Below are 21,572 nucleotides of genomic sequence, written 5' to 3'. Positions count from 1 at the left end.
TATTTGTGGAGATTACAAACAACGGGATAAATGGACAATATTTCAATAAACATGGATCGTTGTTGGAAAATTCTAACAACACGCCAAAGTTGGATCTTAACTGAGATGTCTCCAATACATAATTAAAATCTGAAATCAATAGTTATTGTATGCAAAGATACTAGTAGTGCTGCTTGGTGCACCTTATTGCAATGGTGTGCTATCTCTCTTTAATAATCGCTGGGGTTAATTTTGATCATATGAGTTTTTACTCTTGGAGTTTATCTTAAATATAATTGTTCATTCATAGGTTTAAGGAGCCGTCGGCAAAGTTGCACAGGATAACGGAAGCTAGCTGTTCACCATTGAACAAAAAACTCAACACATTCGTCAGTAATATTGTCACCTTAAAAAGAAAAAAGGCTATAGTAGGTAACGTTTCGGATTATGCCCCTTTTTCACAGTACATATGAAAGAAGAGCCAGTGCGCGAGACATCGCTGATTGTATCTTACGATTCTTCAACCAAATCGTGACGCTGGTTCCATGTCAGACTGCGATTCACATTCACTCCAGCGGAAGGCGTGACTGTGCCTGTGGATAGACTTTAGCCTCCTAATGCCGAGGCGGGGCCCGGCTGATATAAATTACTTCTGAGCTGGGTTTTTTTTTAAATAGCAGCTCAATAAACGTGCAACGTTGAGCCAACGTTGGCACGTTATTAAAACCTTTGGACCAACGTTGGCTCAACGTTACATGTTTACTGGGGGGTCGGGTGAAGACAACATTCCAGAATAACAGTGGACGTCAACATAATAGGTGCGCAAGCTTTCAGCCGGAACATTCAAGGAACGTTACCATCGGGGATTATGTTGGCTCGTCACATCCACCCCAGTAAAACATGGAACGTTTGGCAAACGTTAGGCTAACGGTTCCAACTATGTACCAACGTTGAAACAACGTTGGCACGTTTACTGGGATTTTGCCTAAATGTGTCCTCAGAATTTGAATAAAACGGCTGATAGGTTTATCGGAATATAGGGAACAATAATGGAGGATTATCACGTGGTCTGTTCTCTAGTGGTAGTGCTTTTCAACAATAATCGCTACTCCATGCCAGCCTAGCAATGTTCCGGACAATGTCGAGTGATGAATTAAACTCTGCTCCTAACAAGGTGAGTGGTGTTTCTTCGTTGTATTCTTCTGAAATGGCTACATTCAGCAGCCTCATAATGTGTCTCCGTTTCGTAAAAAATCTAGTGCACAAAAGAGGACCTTGCTGTTAGCAAAATTGGGGTTTTGGAATTGTCACTCACTCGACTGATGTGATTTGATTTAAATATAGTGGTTTGTTTTCAACACCAGTTTGGTTTTCTGCCTATTTGAATATAAACACGTGCGGTGGTGTAAACATCCTTATATACCAAGTGTGGAAAATATTTGGTGTTTAAATTTCTCTGAAGTGAAAAATAAAGGCTTAAGATTGCTGAATAATTAAGTGTTGTATTTCAAAGCGCGTACAAAAAGTATCTAAAGTGTGTGTGTGTGGTGGCACAGCAGTAAGTACACTGCGCTACGACCCCGGCCACCCGAGTTCCAGTCCCGCTTACGGCAAACACCAGTGGTGAATACAGTATATAACCTGGTTGTAGGCCTCCCCTAGGTTGACTCGGCTTCAAATGAGTACCAGGTGTGCTGTGTAAACATCGCCACTTGGGAGACAAAGGTGGCCGGGAGTGGTGCTGGCCACCCATCTTGTGTGTGTTGCTGGCCTTCATCGGTTCTTGCCAACAGTATTTGTCCCTACAGTATGTTGAGGCTATACGGCGGATTTTTGTTAACTCAAATGAGATTTCGTTAAACTCATAACATTTTGGCAGTTTTCGCCTGGCTGGTTGACACAGACTTCACGCAACAATTTGGGGGAAAAATGTGTGCCTTTATCGGTCAAGAGGCGCTCGGGAGCACCCTTGTCCAGAACATAACCATTCAGGAACGCCTCGGTAACGGCAACAGTTGACTGATTTGAGAGCGGCCAGGCCATAGGCCAGCATGAAAAATACTTGACGCCCACCTGTTCCCCCGAGCAGAAGTGGGAAACAGGCCGGGAATATCCAAAGCAACCAGCTCGTTTATGCGCGACACCTGATGGATTGCAGCGGAGGGCAGCAAGGTTTCGCTGGCGGCTTCCGTCGCGCACACTGCACACAACCTTTTAGCAGATTCTCGACATCCATTGCCATGGCCGGCCAATGAAAATTATGTCAGCGTGGCAATTGTCTTTTGCATGCCCAGGTGCAACAGGCGTCTATGCACAGCCTGCACAACCTCGCCACGCAGGGCGGTGGGAAAGACAATGGCATAACGACGTAATCCCCCGTCCCAATGCATAAGCAGCCTGTCCCGTAGGACAACCGAGGAAACGCCATGCCGATCCGTATCCCCAGCATCCTCCCTGACTCGCCGCCGCAGCCTAAATAGGGACGCATCTTGTGTGTCCAATCAAATGACCATATCACGGGCAGCCAAAACGTCGGCTGACCCACTCATCGCAGTTCCGGCAGATGCAACGAGAAGGGGGGGGGGAGAGTCAGCTGCGACAAGGCATCGGCGTACGTATGGCGAGAGCCTTTACGATACCTTACACAGAATGAAAAATCCTGCAAGATCTCAAGTCAGCATGAGAATTGACCAGAAGGCTGGTCCACACGTAGCACATTTTGGAGCGCTGCATGATTGGACCGCACCTCGAAGTGCCTCCCATGCAAATAGCGGCGATATTGCTGCACAAAAACCACAATGGCCAGCAACTCACGGCGCGTAACGTAGTACCTCTGCTCGGTCAGAGACAGTACCTTACTGCCATACACGACCACGTGCTATACACCGTTAACAACTTGCGACAACACGGCTCCAATGCTGGTATTACTAGCATCCGTATCAAAGACAAATGGTAATGAAAAATCGGGATAACGCAGGGGAGGAGCATTCACCAGCCCTTCACGAATGGCCCGAAACGCGGCCTCCTCTCCCCAATGAAAGTTTTTGCCCCTTAGCCGCCAAAGCATCGTCGTCGAATGCGGCGGGAAGCGCTCTCAGCACCTCCGTCCACCCCCCTAATTCGGTGTTGGTAAGAAAACGTCTCTTGAACGCCATCCATCATCCAGATGAAATAGATCATCTGGATGTTGATTTGCTTGTCAGTTTTTACGTAGTCTCTCTGTTCACCAAGGTTCCTGTACCTGACACCATAGCAATCATTGAGACCTGGTCCAACAGGGACAGAATCCTGATGTACCAAGTTTAGTGAGGCCCTGCCTTACCAACACTAACTTCACCTGGAATGGTACATTCTGCAAACAAAATGAAGGTATTCCCATGGGTCCCCCCCTATCACCAGTGGTAGTTAATGTGTTCATGGAGAAATTTGAAACAGATGCCATCCTGACATCCACCCTACGTCCTTCCTTGTGGAAGACATGTGTAGATGACACTTTCGTCATTTGGCCACATGGCCAACCAGCACTGAACCAATTTCTCAACCACAGTGGAGAAGGATGGTAAGCTACCATTTCTGGATGTTTTGATTGAGAAGAGGCCTGTCTACAGGAAAGCTACCCACACTGATTCCTATCTGAAGCCTGATTCCCACCACCACCCGGCCCAGAAGAATTCCCTAAAAAAAAACACTACAGTAACTACACCATAGGGCCTGCTGCATCTCCGACCAGCTCCACCTAGCCAATGAACTGGAGCACGTACACCGAGCCCTCAAGATGAATGGATACTCGGACCGCACAATTCGAAAAGCTGTATCCCCAACCATGAAGAGAAAACCTTCTGAGGATCCAATCAAAACCATCACCTTACCGTACATAGCAGGTGTCACCAAAAATATTGCCAAAATCATAAACAAACACAAGATCCAGGTCTGATTCAATACAGTACACAAAATCCATGATCTGATCCCATCTGTGAAGGATGTCATTCCTGGGGTCTACAAACTGAGTTGTACCTGAGGTAGCAGTTACATTGGGGAAACTAAACGACATGTCTCAGACCGGGTTCGCGACCACAAGGCAGATCTGAAACACGGCAGAACCAATACCTCTGCCGTAGCTGACCATTGTTATAATGCTGTGGGCTCGCACTATATTGTTTTTTACGAGACCAAGGTACTCTGCAAACCTTCGGGTTACCTTCAAAGATTTGTACATGAAGCTATCCAGATATACAAACATTGGAAGGACGTGATTAACCAGCGCAGCGACCAGCTCTGCAACCTGGTCTGATTAGTCTTCCTCTCGCAGTGCAGCAGCCAGCTCCGCAGCAGCCAGCATCGCTGCAGTGAGCTCCGCAGCAGCAAGCTCCGCAACAGCGAAACTCCGCAGCAGCAAGCTCCGTAGCATCGAGCTCGGCAACAGCGAACTCCGCAGCAGGAGCATGCTCTGCAGCCTGACGCATTAGCACGGCCATCTTTCGGATCGCGAACACGGCTGCTTTTGTCACACATGGACAAGCAACCACCAGCATGACTGCATCGACTGGCTCATCTCTCATTGACTTTAACATGATATTCTCATTAACTTCGCTCATTGACTTTGACATGCTTGTCTCATTAACTTTAACATGCTATTCTTTGTTACACATAGATTGACATTAACTTGCAAAAATTTTCATTAACTGTTACATGCTTCTCTCATTAAAATACATATTCTCTTTCTCTCTCCACCGAGCCTTTCTTATGCTAAGTCCATTTCCTTTAACATGCCACGCTATTTATTACCTTTATACTATAATACCCCATTAACACTACTTTGGCTACCTTTGTTCTCAAAACTTATATAAACTTTTGATGGTAACAGCTTCTCTTCACAAAGGAGCAGACATCGTGCTACTCGCAGCAGACATGGCAGCTATCGCGATTTTCACCTTCAAGACGAACGCTTGTGTAATGCGGTTGTAAACGGCCCTTCTGAGGTGCCGTCAGGGGGGGAGGAGTTAGGTCACGTGGGGGGCAGAGGGGTTGAGTATAGAAGGAGGGGAACCGGAAGAGCAAGGGGAGTGACGGGGAACCAGGAACAGAGGAAGGCCACGAAGGGCGAAGCGGGGTGTGGCGAGATCGCCACGAACACGGGGGGAGCGAGGATCGGCACCGTTGGCCAGCGGTGACCGACCCGAAGCAGCGAGGAGGCTGCAGTCAGCAGCGGGGCTGCACAGAGAGGGTGGGCAGCGGGTCTGCATACAGTGACAGCCAGAGGGTCTGCACATAGGGGTAGCAGCGGGAGTCTGCATAGGGGTAGCAGCGAGTCTGCAGGGAGGAGGTTACAGTAGATGAAGCAGAGAGTCAGAGGGGAGAGTGAATAGCCGGGGGCTACAAATACAGGAGTTATAACAGAGTGCCGTGTGGGTAAAGACGTGAACCTGAATAAAGACACGAAGACAGAAAGAAGTGTTCGAGTCCTTTTATTACACTTGTGTTGCGTTCGAAACATCATGATGTATTTTATTTTATTTCTACCGACGTGACTTTACCGAAAGAACCAAAGAGTATGGATTCCTGCAGTCACGAAAGCTTCAAATGAAGATTGTAAAGTCGTAGTTTTATAAAAATAATTATGCAAATTTCTCACTTTAACATCACTAGCCCCGCCCACTTTATTTATGACTCTTGGGCTACACCCATTTCAAACCTTTAAAACAGCCTGCCTCAGCAGCTTTCCCCCTCTTTTTGCTCCTGATACGATTGCTTGTGTTGTGATCGAAACGTCGTAGTTTTTTGTAAAAAGAAATTTGTTCTACTTAACTTTACCGAAAGACCCAAAGAATATGAATTCCTGCAGTCACGAAAGCTTTTAAGTCAAGATTTAACTGCCTCTACGAGGAGGGTTTCCACACAACTATTATATCTTTCAACAAACTTCGAGACAAGAAGGCTCATCTGATCGAGTCGCTCAAATTTCTGAAGAGATGTCGCGACACTAAGGTAATACCGATCGCCTTTACACTGCCATCTGTTGCTGTCACCTCTCCTAATGCTAAACGGATATTGTTCAGGACCGGCCTAGCCCTGGTCTAAATGTCTCACACTAATACAGCTACCACAGCACATGTCCTCGAGGTGGCGGTGGCTCTGCAATCTTACATGCTAATCTCTCACAATACAATGACCACCTCCGCGCCCTCGTCGTGGAGGTAGCTCTCCGATCTTACATTTACATGCAAATTTCTCACTTTAAAATCACTAGCCCCGCCCACTTCATTTAAGACCCTTGGCTACACCAATTTCAAACCTTTAAAACAGCCTGCCTCAGCAGCTTTCCCTCTCTTTGTCTTCTGATGATGATTGCTTGTATTGTGATCGAAACGTCATAGTTTTTTTGTGGAAAATGTTCTACTTAATATTTACTGAAAGACCCAAAGAATATGAATTCCTGCAATCACGAAAGCTTAAAGTCAAGATTTAACTGCCTCTACCGGGAGAGTTTTTACACAACTATTAGATCTTTTAACAAACTTCGAGACGAGAAGGCTCATCTGATTGAGTCACTCAAATTTCTGAAGAGATGCCGCGACACTAAGGTAATACCGATCGCCTTTACACTGCCATCTGTTGCTGTCACCTCTCCTAATGCTAAACGGATATTGTTCAGGACCGGCCTAGCCCTGGTCTAAATGTCTCACACTAACACAGCCACCACCGCTCATGTCCTCGAGGTGGCGGTGGCTCTGCAATCTTACATTGACATGCTAATCTCTCACAATACAATGGCCACCTCCGCGCCCTCGTCGTGGAGGTAGCTCTCCGATCTTACATTTACATGCAAATTTCTCTCTTTAAAATCACTAGCCCTGCCCACTTCATTCATGACCCTTGGCTACACCAATTTCAAACCTTTAAAACAGCCTGCCTCAGCAGATTTCCCCCTCTTTTGTCTTCTGATGATGATTGCTTGTGTTGCGATCGAAACGTCGTCGGTTTTTTGTAAAAATGTTTGGTTCTACGTGTCGTTACCAAAAGACCCAAAGAACACCACCGTTACTGTTTGCTCTTCATATACTCATTATTTGGCTATCACTCATTCCCCATTTATTCAATCCATCATCATTTACTGTCATCAGTTTCGCTTTCACAGAATTCATGCATCTCAGATTTGCCCGTCGCTTCCTCCCATCTATTTTATTCACCTCATGTCCACCATGACATGCATTAGTACCATTCTTAATTGTCTGGAAAGTGCCTTAGTTAAGGCGCTATATACATTATGTTACGATAAGAGGTGGGAGGGCAGAAAGGTAGGAAACGGAGGCAGAATGTAGAGGTAATAATCCGACAGGTGAGGTGAAACGGAAGGTCGTAACCGTTGGTCATTGTGGTTGTATGGCAATACTTCACCACGCTGCACGGTGTGATCTGTGAATGCAAGTGCCCAGGTTCGTTTCACACATCACCTGCTGCTGTTGTTAACCATGGCGAGGAATCAAACCCCACTGGGCGGATTCATAGCAGAATTCACTAACCACTATGCTACCACTACACCCCTTTGATTCAAATAAGGTCAGTGATTTCTACTACTTTTAATTGGAAAGCCACTAACAGTGGTTTTATCGTTACATTGCTACACTTAACTACTGTAGGTTCAAAGTCTCAAAGCAATTACGTGTTTGTGTGATGCCACACACTACAGTCTCAAGTTTTAATATCTGCACAGAGGCAGCAAAGCATGAGAAAAAATTAAGTGGCCTATTTTTAGCGATCATACACGTGACAATCAGAAGTAGGCATCGCTTTCATTTTTTAATGCTCATCATATAATGTTGGAAGTCATGATGGAAGTCAAAGTCCTCATCTTTTCATAATCAACGTTTTTGGGTTTAGATCGCGTTATTTATAAATGTGTCGTAACCCTCCACCACCCGACACGGCCAATCAGTAAAAAAGTGTCACGTTGACAAAAGACAAATAGTTCACTGCTTTAGCCCACCGGTGTGTTGAAGCGTGAAACCACAACAATTTACAATTTGAGTACGACGTTTCGCTGGTAATTGCATCCAGCATCATCGGGCAATTCGCCAGAATGGTGAGGCTCTGCTGTGTCTCCCGTTCTTATATAGAGCAGCCTACGTGTTAAAGTGCTCATCTTTGTTGGTGGTCGTGAGCCATTTGTGGAAATTCCAAATTGTTTGGACGGGATCAGTCTCGCTTGACCCAATATTTGACTTGTCCCAAAGTTGTAGGCCCTGACTCATTATAAGCGATCCTGGAGAGACGATGTATGGGTTGAGTTTACCATTAACTTCGCACAAACCTCCTTTCAAGTGTGAACTCGAAATTGGGATGTCACCTTGGCCAAAGCCGTTAACGCCACCACACCTCGCCAACGCCTTCTACCCTCTGCCAGAATATACAGCTGCTGCACAGTAGATACGTGACTTCCAATATCCACCCTCATGGTCTCCCGCCGTCCGCTCTTAGGTCTTCCCCTTGGTTGCCAGACTCGTGGAGACCACTCCAATGCCTGTCGCAGTAATTGGCCCTCCTCCGTCCTGCACACGTCCCACCCAACACGAAACACTTTCCTCCAATGTTCATTGATTCTGCATTGCTGATCCCATCCTGCCATGCAATTCCCAGGATCTGTCTCACACAGCTGGGCTCAACAACAAAACATTTCAAGCTGCTTAGTTAGAGTCCAGATCTCCAAGCCATAAAGTAACACAGGGAGCACTCCTGTCTCAAATACCCTGTTCTTTTTACTCAGCCCTATATCTCTTTGCTTCCACAAATGTTTCTGTAGCCCATCACAACCCTGCCCTGCTCTAGCAATACCCTTCTTTACTTGCTTCTCACAGACCCCTGCATTTTGGACGTCACTGCCCGAGGACGCAAAGTCCTCAACTACGTCAACATTCTCTCCTAATGGGACTCTTGATCATACTACAAGAATATGAACTGAGCACTCGAATAATTCATCTATTAATTTCCAGTATTTTTCAACCAGCTGAGATCCCAGGGAGACTACAAGTATTTTTTCAATGGAGCCAACATCGCCATCACAATCATCATCGTCATTGTCTTGGCTCTATAACATGTTGACACCCAAACACTTAATGCGAAAACAGAAGTATTTGGGTTATGCGGAAAGACTGGTTAGAAAAATAGGAATGTTTAATTTCCCCTCGTGGATCATCGTTGATCAAGAAAACATAGATAACTGTTTCCAGCAAGCTTTTGAAAAACGAGGGACCTTTGACAAATACGTTGCCCAGTAAAAAACTTTAAATGGCTCTGCAATATCTGTTGATTGGTCTTTCTGAATGCGTGCATGACACCTCAACTGTAAAAGATTTATGCACTGAAACGTGCATTCGTTATCAGATGTTTCTCCTTTTCTTGACTGTCCCTCCAGGTTGCCACTTCTTTGAATGTGCTCGGTCTTCAGGTCGGGATGGTGGTGTTGTAATCATTGCAAAATCGAACTTTAAATTCGTTAAGATAAAATGTTCCAGCTACTCCACTATTGAACACCTTCCTCTTCAATCACCATCCTTTTCTAAACTGAAGCTGCCCATTGTTTACTGCCCACCCGAGACTAACTTTTACAGTAAGAGCATCGATTATATCTGGTGGTTTCGGGATAGGGGAAGGGGGTGCCGGATTTTCACAAACTAGATAATCACTATTTTGCACATTCTTGTATAACATGGTTTAGGTGGTGTGTATATATTTTGTTAGTGTTTTAAATGTTTACTAGCATAAGTACCCGGCATTGCTCGGGTGAAAGATATATTTCTTAATAACCTTACATATATACACAGATGGGCTGCTACCCCTGCCCCCCCCCCCCCCCAGCCACGATCTCCTCGGCCACTGTGCAGTAATATGTACGACCTATAGTGTAGTGGGGTGTCGAGGCCTAGTCCCGTGCAGAGCCTCCGGCCTCGCCTAAATTGCCCACCCGGCTGAGGCTGGGTACCGGGGCCGTTACCCCCCCCCCCCCCCGCGCTACAATAATACTGTCTAATCGCTATAATTTAATTATCTACCGACCCTATAATAGTAATTGCACACATTGGGGTGGCGGGGGAGTGAAGAGGAGGTGAAACTTTAATGAATTTACCTCAGAGTCGCGTGGTGGGTGTCGAGGCCTAGTACCGTGCAGAGCCTCCGGCCTCGCCTAAATTGCCCACCCGGCTGAGGCTGGGTACGGGTGCCGTTCCCCCCCCCCCCCCCGCGCTACAATAATACTGTCTAATCGCTATAATTTTATAATATACCGACCCTATAATAGTAATTGCACACATTGTGGTGGGGGGGGGGGAGTGAAGAGGACGTGAAACTTTGATGAATTTACCTCAGAGTCGCGTGTTAATGCGTGCGCCTATTTTTAATGGGAATTAAAAATGGCGTCCACCCCGCAGCGAATGCGTCGCTACCCGTTGCCAGGGGCAACCGCCGAAACAATCGTGTCTCGCAAATCCCTGACATTTCGTCCAATGAAACTGCGTATGGTCCGATACACAGACACACACACAGACAGACAGATAGACAGACAGATTTGCGATTTTATATATATATAGATACTATAGTAAATTAGCATAAAAAACATACAAATATACAAAAATAAATATCCTACTGTTAAAAGTTACTGTATTTACTGTTCTGTACTTACCACTCCAATCTCAAAGACTCTGCATGGGGCGATGTACGTACCATGCTCTTGTGTCAACAACTCGATGTGTCTGACGATGGCCGGACTGATGATGCAACCTTTAGACCCGTTCTCGTGCGAACGCCGAATTGCACAACGCACTTTTCGTCGGATCGTCCTGTATATTTTATGTTTTTATTCCTGTAGTTATTAGTCATGAAAACGTATATACGTGTAGTATTTTTTTTATTGCTTAAGTGACTGGGAACGTCACTGTATGGTGCCGGACCTGCAAGAGCACGGCATGCGATGCATCGTCATTGCGTACACCCCAGATGGGGGGTGTAGTACCAGCCCTAGTGGAGGCTTGGTGGAGCGCTGTTAGCGTAAGGGCACCACGCGCAGCGTGCGGTGTAGGCTCCCACTACAGCAGGGGTGTCCAAACCTTTTGTAAAGAGGGCCACATTTGATAAAGTGAAGATGCCCGGGGGCCAATAGTTCCTTTTGACATTTTTTTTACCACAAAAGTTACGTGAAAATACACACTGTTATAAAACAGTTTTCATTGTCACAATTACCTTTATTTTTCAAATGACAATGTAACCAAATATAAGCTACTCAGGCAGACGTGAACAACTCTAAAAACACAATTCTGCCTTGCATTCAGTCAGATAACATTGAACAAATTGTATAGAATACCTTGAATTTCCATGAGTTAAATATCTTTGCCTCATGAACATTTTAAACAGGAGTTATAAGTAATGCAAAGTGGTCTGTTATCATTAAACTTTAAAACAAGTGAATTTTGCCCTTGCCTTTTACAAGATCTTTCAGAAAGCAATAGTTTGTGTCACATCTACAGGTACATAACATCAACAGTTATAACCAAATCATATTCAAGAGTTGAATAAAACAAGTGCCATAAGTCCAAGTGCATTAGTGTGCTTTAGGCTTTTCACTGTTAATAGCGAAAGATGTTACCGTTCAAAACACTCAATTTCAGATTGATCAAGGAACAGATAACTTGCTGACACTAATGAGAAGGGTGATACTGAGATCTAGATTTCAGTAAAGAGACCAGGTCTAGCTTGAGGGCAGTGGTTGAGATGCGTAAAATGCCACACAAGTGGGAGTCACTCATCCTTGACCTCAATCGGTTCTTGTTTAAGTTCATGACTGAGAATGTTTGCTCACACAAATATGTGGAGCCGAATAAGTTCAACGTTTTCTTAGCGAATGACCGCATTTCTTTTTTTGCAGTCGCCATGGCAGAAATGACTCGAGAAGGGTTTGCGGCACGGATGCAGAGCCAGATAGAATTAGAATGGTGCTGCCACCGTGTGGGCAAAGGAGGAATTACATCTGTAAAGTTTTAAGATGTATAAGACCGAAGCTGCGGGCCGTATGAAATCTGACCGCGGGCCGTGATTGGCCCGCGGGCCGGACTTTGGACATGCCTGCACTACAGGGAGTGAGAGGGTGTCAGCTAGCCAATGTTACTTTGGGTGATGGCCCTTGGGCTGACACCGTGGACACGTGACCGGAGGTTACAGGAGGGGGCCCCCAGGTGGAGGGAGCTAAAGGGTGGTCACAGGGTGTAAGAGAGGTCTCGAAGGTGGGTGGGGCCAGAGACAGAGCCGGTCCCAGCCCGGGAAGATATAAGGCGGGTCCCTGGAGGGGATCGGGGTTCTTCGTGCTGCAGTACTGGAAGATCCACGTCAAGTCCTGAAGAGTCTCCAACACGTGGTCCGGGACCCAGCTCGTGGTCCGGACCGAGATAGCGTAGCACTTAAGTGTTAATGTGTTCGCGGAGTTATTTGGGTGGTCACCACCCTGGAAGTATGTTGTGTTGGTATTAATAAACGTGTTGCTCCTAAAGAGAACGCCTGCGACTCAGTTGGACTCACTACACAGTGTATAATGTGCTGTATATCATATTTGACATTGAAATCAAGCATAGCTACTGTTTTGTCACGCACGTGATGCCAATCGCCGGACTTAGTAGTAGCAGTTTTGCCGGATCAGTCCAGAAATTAAGGATAATGTTGGAAGCCAGATACTCACATGCTGGATAATCTATGATCAACTGTAATAAGAATTGATCAGATTATGCTTCAGGGCTCAGCATGTGATATAATTGTCCATGTTGACAACCCTCTAGATCCTCATGTATCCACATTTTTGTCCGTTTTGGATACCCTTGATCTGACTAAATTAATTACGTCTATTACAAGTTACAACAGCAACATATTCGTGCTGGTTATTTCAAAGAACTTTGAAATTACGTTCCGCTCAATCTTCCTTGTTATTTAAAGTTTCCACGACCGTATTGACTGTGCCCTTTATCTTCCAAGTATTCCTCCTAATTTAACCAACTTTTCTTATTGATTTTATCAAAATCTGTCCCCTTCTCTCCACTCTTCACTTATTTTTGATAAAGATACCTGTTTTCTTATTCCTGATGCACCATCTGTTGATCGTTATAATAAAATAATTACAGAGGTAGGTAACGAACTTTCTCATATGAAGCTGCTCGGTACTCAACTCACTTACATGGTGACAACACAGCTGGACGTTGCTTATAGAGAAAATGGAGAAAAACGGGTTTTGAAGTTCATTTGCAGATTGGAACAATCACCTTCAATCATATCACCACTTGCTTATCAAAACTGATCAATGAAAACAAAAATATATACAAAATCATTTGTTCACTTCATCATTGGAAAACAGTACTTTACTCCAACTCTATTTGTGGCTCAATGTGAGAAATGCGTTTCTTTCATCAACATGTGGAAGACATTAGATAATCACAGTCCCATTTTTGTAGTATTCTATCCCACCGTCATATATCCCTCCCTGCTTGGATCTACCCCCGTTAGTTTCCGAAAATGACATCGTTAATATTTTTTGTTTATTTTTAACTACGTGACTTTACCGAAAGGACCAAAGAGTATCGTTAACATTATATATAAAAAAACGTTAGTCTTGACCCTTTGCCTTCTTCATTAATTGTTCCATGTTCAGATGTTTTCATTTCATTTATAACGAAAATTATCAAATAATCTCTCTGCCCCCTGGTATTTCCATCTGCACTCAAGGTAGTTTCTATCACTGCAGTTCTCCAACTTCATCACTTAATCCTGATATGGCTGCAAACTACCACCCTATTTAAAATCTTCCATTCTTATTGAATGTTATCGAACGTGTCATATACGATCACCTAATTAACCGTTTTTTTTCAACATAACCTCTTCGACCAAGTTCAATCTGGTTTTTGGAAGAAACACATCACTCAACCAAAACTGCTCTCAAATTATATTTTCTTTTCTCCTGATTCTGGATCTCTTTCTTCCTTGGTTCTCCTGGATTTATCCTCTGCATTTGAGACTATTAATCATTCTATTCTCTTTGAGTGCCTTCACATTCATGCCGGCTGGTTAGAAAGGCATCGAACCAGCCGACATGAATGTGAAGGCACTCTCATCGTGTGTATTATATTTCTATACATGTCATATCCTCTCACAAGCTTCTGCTTTGTGGTGTTCCCCAAGGGTTTATTCTGGGTCCTCTTCAAATTCACCTGAAATAGTCTTCCACATTGGCAAATTCATTTAACTTTCAAGCTTTGGTATAAAACACCATTTCTATGCGGGTGATACACAGATTTATATTAGTTTCAATCAACTAGATTTAAATTCACTTTCCACCCTGTCTTCTTGTCTTACTGCAGTGTCTAACTGGCTCACAGCAAATGTTTTTCAACTAAATAACTCTAAAACTGAAGTTATCTTGGGAAAACAAATCAATTAAGTCCCAACATCAGCAATCAACTATCCACCTGCTTGACTCTGATCTTCATATTAATTAACAGGCACGGAATCCATGTTTCATTATTGACTCTAAACTCTCAATTTCTTCTCACATTTCCTATATGTGCAAGACCACTTACTTTCATCTTCAGATTTCTCGTATCCGCAAATGTCTCTCCAATACAGCTGCAGAAACCATAATTCATACATTTGTAACTTCCAGGCTGGATTATTGATATAATTTGTTATTTGATGTTCGTTTATCTGTCATTCAACGTGTGCAGTATGTTCAATACGCAGCTGCAAGAGTACTTACTCATACCCATAAACACCATCATATCAGTGGGTATTACTTGGTAAGATAAAAAATAGTTTCTAGATCATGGGACCTCCTTTGCCAGTATCAAAATATGATACTAGGTTTTGCCCTTTTTTCTGGCAATAAGCATTGTGGTTAATGCAGACATGATTCCTTGTAAAGGGTTACAGTTTGGTGTTTTAACATCTTAACACGTGTTTTGTTGCCAGATAAAAGGGGAAAACCTATTATAATAAAAAATATATAATTTATATTACATCCATTTTACGATTCTTCCACTGGCTACCTTTTCAGTCCAGAATCACTTTCAAGATTGCACTCACTTTCTTTGGGTCTTTCGGTAAAGTCACGTAGATAGAACAATAAAATAAAATAAATGAAAATAACGTGAATAAAAAGGAATACAAATATCACGACGTTTCGATCGCAACACAAGCAATCGTCAACAGGAGAAAAAAGAGGGGGAAAGCTGCTGAGGCAGGCTGTTTTAAAGGTTTGAAATGGGTGTAGCCCAAGGGTCATAAACGAAGTGGGTGGGGCTAGTGATGTTTAAGTGAGAGAGATGAGCATGTCAATGTGAGAGATTAGCATGTCAATGTAAACAGCGGCTGTGTTAGTGTGAACCTGTTAATGTAAGATCAGAGAGTCGAAAATAACTGCTAACATCGGGAGGATAGAAACATCACGGCCAATTTTGACTTAAACTGGTTAATAACGTCCTTCCAATTATTGCTCAGTTTATACACCATTGCAATCATTGGATATTTGGTCCCACAAGGACTGAATGCTGATGTACCAGCCCTGGTTAGACACTGCCTCACCAACACTTACTTCACCTGGAATGGAACATTCTACAAACAAATTGAAGTTTCCTCAATGGGTTATCCCCTTATCTCCAGTTGCAGCCAATGTTTTCATGGAAATATTTGATACAAATGCCATCCAGGTATCCACTCTATCTCCGTCCTTCTGGAAGAGGTACGTAGATGACACGTTCCTCATCTGGCCACATGGCCTACCAGCTCTGAACTAATTCCTCAACCACATCAATTCCATACACCCAGCCATCAAATTCACCATGGAGGTGGAAAGGGATGGCAAGTTACCATTGTTGGATGTTTCAATCGAAAATAGACCAGATGGCTCAATGGGACACTGTCTACTGGAAAGCCACCCATACGGATGCCTACCTAAAACCTGATTCCCACCACCATCCATCCCAGAAGAATTCCCTCATCAAAACTCTACACCATAGAGCTCGTTGTATTTCCGACCATCATCACCTAGCCAGTGAACTGGAACACGCACACCAAGCCTCAAGATGAATGGATATTCAGACTACACAATCCATAAATGTATCACCCTAATCGTTAGTAAAGAACCATCTGAGGACTCAATCAAAACCATCACCTTGCCATACATAGTAGGGGTCACCAAAATATTTCCAAAATTATGAGCATACACAACATCCAGGTTCGATTTAACACAGTATGTAAAATTCGTGATCTGATCCCATCTGTGAAGGATGTGATCCCTGACATGCAATACCCCAGCGTCTACAAACTACGCTGTGCCTGCGGCAGTAGTTACATTGGGGAAACTACGCAACATATCTCGGACCGTGTTCATGAACAAAAGGCAGATCTGAAACACAGTAGGAACAATACCTCAGCCGTGTCTGTCAACCCAGCCCCACCTGAGTTTGTTTCCCGTACACGGCTAACAGTGGTTAAATCCTACTCTCGCACCCTTCACCAATCTTGCACTGATAATTAATTAGTGGCGGTGAGGATTGGTGACACAGCACTCAGATCGAAACGGCAGTGGGGATCAGGGGATTGCCAATGGTGTTATTCATTAGTTTATATTGTGTTAAATCATGTAGTCATGTAAATGTTTAACTATAACTCTTCACTACCCGACAGAGTCAATCAAATCAAGTTTCCATGGGCCCAAATATACCAAATGATTGTTTTTTTCATCAAACCAGAATGGTTGAAAGGCAAGCAACATTTTCACAATTTATAAAATGTCAATATGTCACTCGTCTTTCATCAGGTTTCCTAAAAAAACTAATCAATTTGCATATTTGCCCACGTGGCTGGTCATGAAATCCTGCATATGAAATTAACAAAGGAATTAATAATGTATTGCTATATGGGTTAGGTAGCTGGATACCTATTCAAGACGTGTTATCGGATCTAGAACGTGTTATAGAACCTAACCAACATTCACTACGTGTTCTAAGACCTTACCTAGGTTCATTGTTTTACTGTCCTGTTCATATTACCATCGTTTCGGCTCAGGTTACACATTGTTACCTGCCCATAGGGTTCAATGAAGTACACCTGGAAAGCCCCTCCAGCACTGTGCTAGTGTCTGTAATTACCGATACGTGCGTACGTGTGCGTGCCTGTAAGCGCGTTTATTGTGGGTGTCTGGCTGAGTATGCGCGTGACTGGCCAAAACTGGTGACTTTAATCTTGACCAATACTGGGCCTCCCCTAGATCGACTCAGCCTCAAATGAATACCTGGTGCAGTGTGTAAAACACTGCCACTATGGAGACAAAGGCGGTCGGGCATGGTGCTGTCCACTCACTTCCTCGTGTACCGTGCAGCCTTCACAAGTGCTCGCTAACAGCACTCGCCCCAACAGTCTGTTAAGGCTATAAGGGGGATCTTTGTCTTTGACTGTTTGAAGAGTTTGTATTTATGGTGGGGAGCAGTAATGTTGCAGTTAGCGTTGCGCTACAAACCCAGTGACCCTAGAGCCTAGACCCTCGTTCGATTCCCGCTTCCGACCAACACCAGTGACGATTATCTGAACTGATACTGGGTCTCCCCAAGGTCTACTTAGCCTCTGAGTATCTGATGTGGTGTTGTAAACATCGCCATAACAAAGGCAGCCGGGCTTTTTGCTGGCCACCCACCCCCTCGCTGTTCCGGAGGATCGAAATCTTTTTATTCGTGTACTTACATGTGTGAATGCGCATTTGTATACTTTGGTGCATCTGTCCAGTCATCTATAACTGGGTCTGTTCCATCTTTATTTGAAGCTTTCGTGACTGCAGGAATCCATAATCGTTGGTTCTTTCGGTAAAGTCATGTAGGTATAAAATAAAATAAATCACGACGTTTCGGGCGCAACACAAGCGTCCATCATCAGGTGGGAAAGCATTGTCTGCTGCTGTGGCAGACTGCTCCAAAGGGTCTGAAATAGGTGTAGCTCAAGGGTTATAACGCAGTGGCCGGGGCTAGTGATGTTAATGTTAGAAATTAGCATGTAACTGTAAGATATGAGAGCGGCCTCCTCGACGAGGACACGGAAGTGGCTATGTTAATGTGAGGGATTAGCATGATGTTAACGTGAGAAATTAGTGGGAACGAAAGTAGCTATGTTAATGTGGGAGACTAGCATGATGTTAATGTGAGAAATTAGCATGTAACTGTAAGATATGAGAGCGGCCTCCTCGACGAGGACACGGAAGTGGCTATGTTAATGTGAGGGATTAGCATGATGTTAACGTGAGAAATTAGTGGGAACGAAAGTAGCTATGTTAATGTGGGAGACTAGCATGATGTTAATGTGAGAAATTAGCATGTAACTGTAGAAAGAAGGAGAACAAGAGCAGCCTTCTCGACGAGGGAGCGCAACCCAACGGGTGTAATCCAAAGGGCCTGTGAGTATGAGAGTTCAATCCAAAACACATGTGAGCATGAGAGTGCAATCCAAAGGAATGAGAGTGCAATGCAATGGACATGTGAGCATGAGAGATCTAAGAGAGAGGCATAGAGAGACAGACACAGAGAGTCGAAATAACAGCTGACATCGGCAGGTTGGATGGAAACATCACAGTCAGTTAAGACTTTACCTGGTTAATAACGTCCTTCCAATGATTGCTCAATTTGTACCCATCCTCTTGGTTGAAGTTGTGTGTTTTTATATATCTGGACGCCTTCATGAACAAATCTCTGAAGGTAGCCGGTATGTTTGCAGAGTACCTCCGTCTTGGAAAAATCAATTTCGTGTGAGCCCACAGCGTTAAAACAATGATCGGCAATGGCAGAGGTATTGGTCCTACCGTGTTTCAGATCTGCCTTGTGTTCATGGACGCGGTCCGAAACATGACGTTTTGTTTCCCCAATGTAACCGCTGCCACAACCACAGCTCAGTTTGTAGACACCAAGGTATTGCTTGTCAGGAATCACATGTTTTACAGATGGGATTAAATCACGGATTTTGTGTACTGTATTGAAACGAAACTGGATCCTGTGTTTATTTAAGAGTTTGGAAATATTTTTGGTAACCCCTGCTATGTACGGTAAAGTGATGGTTTTGGTTGGATCCTCAGAAGGTTGTCTCCGCATGGCTGGGTTGACAGCTTTGCGGATTGTACGGTCTGAGTATCCGTTCATCCTGAGGGCTTGGTGTACGTGCTCCAACTCACTGGCGAGGTGGTGCTGGTCGGAGATTCAACGGATCCTATGGTATAGTGTTTTGATGAGGGAATTTTTCTGGGCTGGATGGTGGTGGGAGTCAGGCTTTAGATAGGCATCCGTGTGGGTGGCTTTCCTGTAGACCGAATGTCCCATTGAGCCATCAGGTCTCTTCTCGATCAAAACATCCAGGAATGGTAGCTTGCCATCTTTTTCCACTTCCATGGTGAATTTGATAGATGGGTGTATGTAATTTATGTGGTTGAGAAATTGGTTCAGTGCTGGTAGACAATGTGGCCAGATGACAAACGTGTCATCTACGTATCTCTTCCACAATGAAGGACATAGGGTGGATGTCTGGATGGCATCTGTCTCAAAATTTTCCATGAAAACATTCGCTATCACTGGTGATAATGCCATTCCAGTTGAAGTAAGTGTTGGTGAGGCAGTGCCTAACCAGGGTAGGTACATCAGGATTCAGTCCATGTTGGACTAAGTCTTCAATTATTGCTAAGGTGTCAGGTACAGGAACCTTGGTGAACAGAGAAACGATATCAAAGCTGACGAGAAAATCATCAGGGGACAGTGAAATGGCCTTGATTTGAGAGAACAAGTGAGCTGAGTTTTAGGTGCAACCGCAACAAACAAATCATGAGCAAAGCATATCTTAAAGTGACGTTTCGCAACAAAAACATCCAGAAAAAAACAGTAAAATCTTCCAAAAAAGCACCGTATATTAACACTGTGTGCAAATATCCCAATGGGATGCAAGTCGAACAATAACAACCATAAGACATTTAGGCTACAGTAACTCTGTACTTCAACAAATAAACACGTCTAAACCAAACGTTTTCAAAATCACCAAAATAAAGCTATGAAGACAATGTAACAGTGATCATAGGAACTGTGATTCAAATTTTACAATAAACGATATACATAACATGTACGACGACCAAACTTTGCAGCCGTAGCTGCCAGCATGACTCACTCCATAACAGCAGGAGTATCAAAAATTTTCAATGCACCTTTAAAGATCAGCACACATTAATCGAAACTTAAGATCATACTTTTCAGTGGACATCCGGACTGGTGCATTTGATTTCAGGTCACTCTGCATAGCAGTGGCAGCGGGGGGTGTACAGTTCCTCAAGAGCAGTTTTTAGTGCTGATCTCACAGGTAGTATTCCGAGTGGCAGTTTCTTGGCAATATCATTCCAGACTCTGGGGGCATCAACAGCAAAGGACCTTCCTCCAGTATTCGTACGGCAATAAGGAATGTGAAGCTGGTAAATAAGCGAAGACCTTAGGTCACATTTGTTTTTCGAAACAGTGAGGAGATCCAGCAGGTAGTCTGCTGATTTTATTGTAAGTACATCGTGAATAAATAAGATCTGATGCACAAACCATCGATCATTAAGAGATGATAAGTTTGACCCAATGTAGAGATCGCAGTGGTTGGTCCTCTATGGGCAGTTAAATGCAAAACAATTTGATCCTCTCCCACCCATTGAGATGGCGCGCAGTATTGCATTGCTATAGGGCATCCACAATTCAGTCCAGAAGAGGAAATGATACCAATTTGAAAGCACTAAGAGTCACCACCCACTCGTTACCAAGTCAATTGTCAGCTCGACTCCGTCTTATGCTAACGCTCAACTCACACCGACGGTGCAAGGTATGTGTTGCATCTTGTGCTGGATACAGTCACATTTGCAAAATGTGATTTGTAACTTTGATCCCTACCTGTGTATCGATAGTTCAATGTTAAATTGACATTTTATCTTGGTGTGGTTTTAGGACTGTTTTTGTTGTTGCTTTGCTGCCTTGACCAAGTCTGTTAAATCGGACTCATATAATCAAAGCAAGCATTATATATTTATATTTAGTGACTTGCTTACCATTTTCTCTGTTTTGCACTCCTTTAGTTTTTTCTATTGTTTGTTGTTGTAACTTGTTGACCTGCCCATACTGGACATCTGTGAAAAAAAGCTTCATAGCTCATAGGATTCCCCCAAGCCAAATAAAGATTTGGATTGCAAATGTTGTTTATTATGACGTTCCTGCTGAAATAAATACAATCTAAACTCATAGCGTTTCACCACAACGTGTTCTGGGTACAGTTCCACAGAAAGAGTGAGGGTTTTGTAATTGACGGGTGCAGTCATAGGCAGAGACAAAAAGGCTCCGAATCTGTTCTTAAATGGGGCAGAGATTTGAGCGGCAGGGTGGCGCAGTGGTAACACTTGTGCCTTTACAGCAAGACGTATCTGGGTTTGATTACTGACTCAGGTGCCATTTCTGCGTGCATTTTGTATGTTCTCACCTTTTGCGTGGGCTTCTTTCGGGTTCTCCGCTTTTCATCCAGAGGTAAGAAAG

The 21,572-nt window shown here is 43.9% G+C and overlaps 1 long non-coding RNA gene across 1 annotated transcript in view; it reads right to left on the bottom strand.

Annotated features, from left to right (window-relative positions):
- Positions 1-204: 204 nt before the first annotated feature.
- LOC133359104 (uncharacterized) overlaps positions 205-21,572 on the bottom strand; it is a 50,343-nt gene continuing 28,975 nt past the window's right edge. Inside the window, exon 2 of the long non-coding RNA XR_009757151.1 lies at positions 205-385. This is a non-coding gene — a long non-coding RNA (uncharacterized LOC133359104). The remainder of the gene's footprint in view (positions 386-21,572) is intronic.

This window comes from Lethenteron reissneri, chromosome 64 (genome assembly GCF_015708825.2).
Source record: "Lethenteron reissneri isolate LAM-NWPU_2019-01 chromosome 64, ASM1570882v1, whole genome shotgun sequence".
Taxonomy (NCBI): domain Eukaryota; kingdom Metazoa; phylum Chordata; class Hyperoartia; order Petromyzontiformes; family Petromyzontidae; genus Lethenteron; species Lethenteron reissneri.
Note: the sequence above shows the minus strand (reverse complement) of the source record. Positions and strands in the feature narration are given on the sequence as shown.